The following is a 7,345-nucleotide window of genomic DNA, read 5'->3' as shown; positions in this document are numbered from 1 at the left end:
GCTTCCATGCCCCCCCCACCAGGATGACTTTGATTAGAAGTCTTAGAAGTGTCAATGAAAAATTAACCAGTCAATCTAACAAGGAAATGGAAAATTTTATTCGAGCTGTATTTGAGGATTATAACCTGGGAAGATCATCTCAGAAAGCTCTGAGAACTGTTCTGCCTGTTAGAAGTCAAGGCACAGTTATATAAGTTTTTTCAGGTGGAGGGCTGTACATCAAATAATGTATTTTTTTAAGTTATTTTATTATTATTGAAGTAGAGTTGATTTATAATGTGTTAATTTCTGCTGTACAGCAAAGTGATTCCATTATACATATATACACATTCTTTTTCATATTCTTTTCCATTATGGTTTATCACAGGACATTATAGTTCCCTGTGCTATACAGTAGGACCTTGTTGTTTATCCATTCTATATATAATACTTTGCGCCTGCTAAACCAAGCTCCCAACCCATCCCTCAGGAATGTTATCTTTTAAGGAGTTGTCTTGTCCATGTGGGGAGAATGTTGTTGTTTATGGTTGAGCAGGTATTCCTGAGGATGGGGGAGGTCTGGTCGATGCATAATGCAAATACACAATGCACACGATGCGGGGAGAGGAGGTCAAAGGGCAGAGAAGAATTGTTATGTTTAAATTTTTCTTGTCTTGCCATAAAATATGAATTTCATTTCACAGAAGGCTAAGAGAGTTCCTCCCCCTTTAAAAAAATTCATGTTATTATTATTTTTAAAATTCTATCCATCCTTTAATATTCATTGCAAATGCTGCCTCCTCCATTTAAAATTGCATGCTTTATCTCCACCCATCTTGTACTATCTGATGGTGTTTACTGGAGTGTACTTTGTATTTGATTCATGTGTCACATCAACCTGGATGAGATGACTGTAGCCTACAAATAAATAGACAACAATAGTTAAAAATTTAGACTTGGACACAGGCTGATTTAGATGAGAATCTGGATTTTTGCCATCTGTGTATCATTGGCCAAGTAACTTAACCTTTCAGAGCCTTTTTAGCATATGAGGAGGTGTTAAGCACCTACCACAGGGGGTAGTTGTCAGTGCAGTGAGATAACCTAAGTGTTGAGCAAAGCAAGTGGCATGGAGGGAATGCTCAATAAATGTTAGCCTTTATTATACATTTCTGGAGGACAGAAGCAGTCTCTCAGGCTTTCCAGAATGTAGTCGGTGCTCAGTCTCTTCCCTGTTGCTCACTTTGGGGTTAATCCGAGTTCACTGGGGATTGGACCACATAGTTTGCTGGAATGAAGTCAGAGGCGCCAGGTACAACACAGAGCCTGCCCAACCCCTCTCCTTAGATTCAGGGGGAAGAGAAAAGATGGTTAGCATACCTTCCCACTGCTGGGAAAACAATTTAAAGTAGTACTTGACTACTTGATGATGGCTAACTTCACATTTGAACAGCATCATTATTTTTGGCTTCCTTTTTCCTCCCTCTAACCCGTTGTTCAAAATTTCCCTTTATTCTTAGATGAAAACTTTCCCAATGTATTTACCTTAATTATAATAAACACAGGGCCAGGAGGGGGTTAAAAAGTTGTTTTGATTCACCAGAAAAAGAGTAAAGGCTTGGTAAATGCAAAGATAATAATCAAGCACCTGGACATAAGTTGATATTGGAAACAAAAATAGAAAAGGGAAAGAGGGACTTCTGTGGTGGTCCAGTGGCTAAGACTCCTCGCTCCCAATGCAGGGGGCCCGGATTTGATCCCTGTTCAGGGAACTAGATCCCGCATGCTGCAACTAAAAGTCCGCATGCCGCAAGGAAGATCCTGAGTGCCGCAACTAAGACCAGATGCAGCCGAATAAATAAATAAATATTAAAATAAATAAAGGGAAAGAATGGGGCTATTTGTTTTCAGCATTACGTCCAAATTATCCTTTTCTTGATTTTAGGAATGAAACGTTGCATGGCTATTGATTATGCATTTCGTTTGGAAATAACTTTCCTTGATTCGATTTTGTACTCAAAGGTTTCTGAGTATGATATTCTTGGCAGAGATATATTCTGAAAGGATGTGTTGCTTATAATGCCAGTTATTTTATTAGTTGCATCACCTGATCAGTCAGATATGATAACAAGTCCACCTGAATCCAGTGATAAGTGTATCTGTAAATATATTTTCTTAAATCTTAGAACAAAAAGCATTTTTAAAATTCTTTAGTTAGAAAAGAAACATGAACATTTTGTTCATAAGATATTTTAAAATACTGTTTTGAATGCTAAATTATACCATTTAATATTTATAGAACACTTAACTAAGAGTCTATAAAGTATTTTCATTTACATATTGCCTGATTTCCCCAAATCCCTGAGGGAGGCAGAGAAAATACTGTAGAGATTCTTATGTTTTAAAAATGAACTTACACAACAATTACAGCAATAGTAACAAAATACTAAATAGAAGATAACATTCATTTAAATCCTGTTAAAACAACAAATAAAACTGTTTATTTCAATTGACGTTACATGAATATTAGATTTACTGCATAGGGCAGATGTTTGCACAAAAAGGCATAGCAAGAGCTAGAAGGTCTGTTTAGGTTACATCTACATTATTAATTATTATGAATAAATTATAACTTGGATTTAGTTTTTTTTTTTTTCCGCCTTTGGAAGAGTTCTCTAAAAGGTAATTTACTCAGGATTCGAAATATTCAAATTGTCCAAACAAAAACCTGCTCAAAAAGAGTGTTTTATAAGCAGTTAAAAAAGCATCCTTGTAATAACAAAGGAGTTATCTGTTACAGGGCAGACACCCATGCAGAAGCTAAAGATGTCGTTTTGGCCCTACCCATGTGACCTGGACTAGGTATGCAATTCCCAACTGGGATCCCAGATCTAAAAGATCAAACTGTTATTTTACACATGATAGATATGTTACATCCCATTCTCTCTCTATACTGTACTATGTATATACTGTAAAGAAAAACCAAGAAATTGGACCCAGAAGTTTGGGTCCTGCATGAAGCAGAGTCATGGGGAAAAAAAGACCTTTGTTTAGTGTTCATCAAAAGACTGATGTACTTCGGAAAAAAGGGTGTGTCAAGAGCGTTTCAGCTTGAGGACTTCCCCGGTGGTCCAGTGGGTAAGACTCGAACTCGCAACGCAGGGGGCCTGGGTTCGATCTCTGGTCGGGAACTAGATCCCGCATGCCACAACTAAGACCCGGTACAGCCAAAATAAATAGGTAAATTTAAAAAAATTTTAATGAAAAAGAGTATCTCAGTTTTCGCTAGAGTTACGGTTTTGAGCAACCTAAAATATACGACAGGGTCACAAAAAGATTAATTATTCAGTTTGGATTTCAAAGAGCATCTTTTTAACACTAGGGAATTCCTTGGTGGTCCAGTAGTTAGGACTCGGTGCTTTCACTGTTGGTACGGTTTCGATCTCTGGTTGGGGAACTAAGATCACAGCATAACCCGCACTCCTCCCCGAAAAAAACCCCAAAAAACCCCACTAAATAATCTCAACCACAGTGACCTTGACCAAGTGGTGTAAGTGTGGTTCTGTCAGCATAGGTAGCTGATAGGGGTTTCCTATGGGGGTGGGTCCCATGATAATGGAGAAAGCAGACTCCTGATACCAGTATTAAAAATCCAAGAAGGTGATTATTTTTCAGGACTAGTGAAGACATTCAAACATTGCCACATCACTTGCTATTTAAAAGCAATTAACAAGTCTGTAAGTGCTCAGAGACTGTATGAAGATGCATTTAAGTTGGTGGAAGAGCTCACACTTGGTTTAGATCCTTATCTATCCTGGCTGTGGCCCTTCTGACTTGGCTTTTGTCTCCCACAGTACAGTAGACCCCCTTATCTGCGGTTTCACTTTCCACGGTTTCAGTTACAGGCATTTGGAAAATATTACAGCCGTCCCTTGGTCTCGAAGGGGGATTGGTTCCAGGACCGCCCCGCCCCCCTCAATACTCCCCAGATGCCAAAGTCTGCAGATGCTCAAGTCCCTTATATAAAATGGCTGTAGTATTAGCATGCAACCTACACACATCCTCCCCATTTACTTTTAATCACCTCTGAATTTCTAATACCTAATACAATGTAACTGCTATGCAAATAATTGTAAACCAATGTAAATGCTATGTAAATAGTTGCCGGGCACCCAGCCAGCAAATTCAAGTTTTGCTTTTTGAAAGTTTCTGGCATTTTTTTGTTTGTTTGTTTTAGAATATTTTCCATCCATGGTTTGCTGAATCCGCAGATGCAGAACCCGCGGATACGGAGGGCTGACTGCAGATGGAAAATTCCAGAAATAAACAATTCATAAGTTTTAAATTTCACGCCCGCCCGCTCCGTCCTGCCTGGGTCGTGAATCATCCCTTTGTCCAGCGTATCCTGCCCGGTAGTCACTTAGTAGCCGCCTGGGTTATCAGATCAACTGCCAGGTATCGCAGTGCTTGTGCTCAAGTAACCCTTATTTTACTTAATAATGGCCCCAAAGCGCAAGAGTAGTGATGCTGGCAGTTCGGATATGCCAAAGAGAAGCCGTAAAGTGCTTCCTTTAATTGAAAAAGTGAAAGTTCTCGACTTAGTAAGGAAAGAAAAAAAATCGTATGCTGAGGTTGCTAAGATCTACGGTAAGAACGAATCTTCTATCCGTGAAATTGTGAAGAAGGAAAAAGAAATCCGTGCTAGTTTTGCTGTAGCGCCTCAAACTGCGAAAGTTACAGCCACAGTGCGTGATAAGTGCATAGTTAAGATGGAAGAGGCATTAAATTTGTGGGTGGAAGACATGAACAGAAAACGTGTTCCCATTGACAGCAATGTGTTGCGCCAGAAAGCACTGAGCCTGTACGAAGACTTCAGCCAGGGATCCCCAGAAACGGGTGATACCAAGCCATTTACTGCAAGTAAGGGATGGTTACACAGATTCAGGAATAGGTTTGGACTGAAGAATATAAAAATTACTGGAAAGGCTGTGTCTGCTAAGGAAGAAGCTGCTGCCACACTTCCAGCAGAGTTGAAGAAGTTGATTAAGGACAGAGAATATTATCCAAAGCAAGTCTTCAATTGTGATGAAACTGGGCTCTTCTGGAAGAAGATGCCCAATAGAACCTACATTCATAAAAGTGCAAAGGAGGCACCAGGGCATAAAACATGGAAGGACAGATTAACTCTGGTGCTACCTGGCATCTCACATCATCACAAGAAGGGTAAGTACAGTATAATAAGACATTTTGAATTTTTTTTTAATTTTATTTTTTGGCCTCACCGCTCAGCATGTGGGATACTAGCTCCTCAAACAGGGGTCGAACCAGCACCCCCTGCATTGGAAAAATGAAGTCCTAACCACTGGACCACCAGGGAAGTCCTAATAAGATATTTTGAGAGAGACCACATTCACATAACTTTTATTTATTTATTTTAATTTTTATTAATTTTATTTATTTTTGGCTGCATTGGGTCTTTGTTGCTGTGCGCCGGCTTCCTCTAGTTGGGGTGAGCGCAGGCTACTCTTCGTTGCGGTGCGCAGGCTTCTCATTGCATTGGCCTCTCTTGTTGTGGAGCACGGGCTCTAGGTGCGCGGGCTCAGTAGCTGTGGTGCACTGGGCTCAGTAGTTGTGGCTCACGGGCTCTAGAGCGCAGGCTCAGTAGTTGTGGCGCACGGGCTTAGTTGGTCTGTGGCATGTGTGATCTTCCCGGACCAGGGCTCGAACCTGTGTCCCCTGCATTGGCAGGCGGATTCTTAACCACTGCGCCACCAGGGAAGTCCCCACATAACTTTTATTGCAATATATATTGTTATAATTATTCTATGTCATTTTATTTTATTTTTTTAAGAAGATGTTGGGGGTAGGAGTTTATTTATTTTTGCTGTGTTGCATCTTCATTGCTGTGTTGCGTCTTCGTTTCTGTGAGAGGGCTTTCTCTAGTTGTGGCAAGCGGGGGCCACTCACTATCGCGGCCTCTCTTGTTGTGGAGCACAGGCTCCAGACGCGCAGGCTCAGTAGTTGTGGCTCACGGACCTAGTTGCTCCGCGGCATGTGGGATCCTCCCAGACCAGGGCTCGAACCCGTGTCCCCTGCATTAGCAGGCAGATTCTCAACCACTGCGCCACCAGGGAACCCTCTATGTTATTTTTTAATGAATACTTTATCTCATTGGAAATTTCTAGGACATGATCTTTTTATTTTTTACATATTTATTTATTTGGCTTCGCTGGCTCTTAGTTGCGGCATGCAGGATCTTGGTTGTGGCATGTGGATCTAGTTCCCTGACCAGGGCCCCCTGAATTGGGAGCACGGAGTCTTAGCCACTGGACCACCAGGGAAGTCCCTATTCTATGTTATTACTAATCTCTTACTGTGCCTAATTTATAAATTAAACTTTATCATAGGTATGTACATATAGGCATATAGGAAAAAACATAGTATATTGAGGGTTCAGTATTATCTTTGGTTTCAGGCACCCACTTAGGGGTCTTGGAATGTATCCCCCGCGGATAAGGAGGGGTTACTGTATGCAGTAGAATGGAGTGTCATGTTATTTGGACACTCATCTGCAGGACTGCATCCACTAAGTTAAAGATTAAAAAGAGAGAAATATTTAAAATAATTTGAAATAAGCTGCAAGATTCTGCCAACTGTTGGCCTCCGTGTACTCATGTCTCACGTGAGCTGGAGCCAAGAGCTGGGAATCTTCTTTTCCTGCAATCTCGGTCTCGGTACACACATCTTGTTATGTTGAATGTCATTCTAAACAAAGTTGAGTGTGATTTAAACAAAGGATTCCACACGAAATCATCCCTAAATACAAATCAATGATTTTTTTTTTTTTTAAATTTCTTGCTCAACCCAAAAAACAGCAGTGCAATCCTGTGCTGGAAAAACAACTGGCTGTACTGAGCTGGTATCCAAGTGGCTTGTAACTCTGGTCACCGTTAACATAGCATCTGTACCAATGAGGTGAGGGAGAAACTGGCTAACAAGCAGCAACAAGTGTATCACTAGCAGACGAGGTGGCAAGCCAGGCCTCAGGGAAAACTGAAATTGCGTGAGATTTATGACTGTGAGACATGAATTTGAGGGTTACACCTGCCAACAGCCATACACTGGGCAAAAAGCTTGGTCTCTACACACTGTTCACACCACATACCCTTCCACACACTGTTCATTGTCCCCAAAGGGCCAGCTTTCTGTCCAGAGGCAATTCAAAGCCAGCTAAAGTTTTGGGACCTGCGTTAGGATTTGATAGTTTTAGGAACAGCTTCAACCTCCAAGGAAGCTGGAGTTGTTCATGAAGCAGCAGCAAAATTTCACACTGAGCTGTTCAATTCATAAAAAGTGAAGGGACTAT

This window comes from Delphinus delphis, chromosome 15, assembly GCF_949987515.2.
Source record: "Delphinus delphis chromosome 15, mDelDel1.2, whole genome shotgun sequence".
In the NCBI taxonomy this organism is placed as follows: Eukaryota; Metazoa; Chordata; class Mammalia; order Artiodactyla; family Delphinidae; genus Delphinus; species Delphinus delphis.
The sequence above is the reverse complement of the archived record's forward strand: the minus strand, read 5'-3'. Positions refer to the sequence as shown.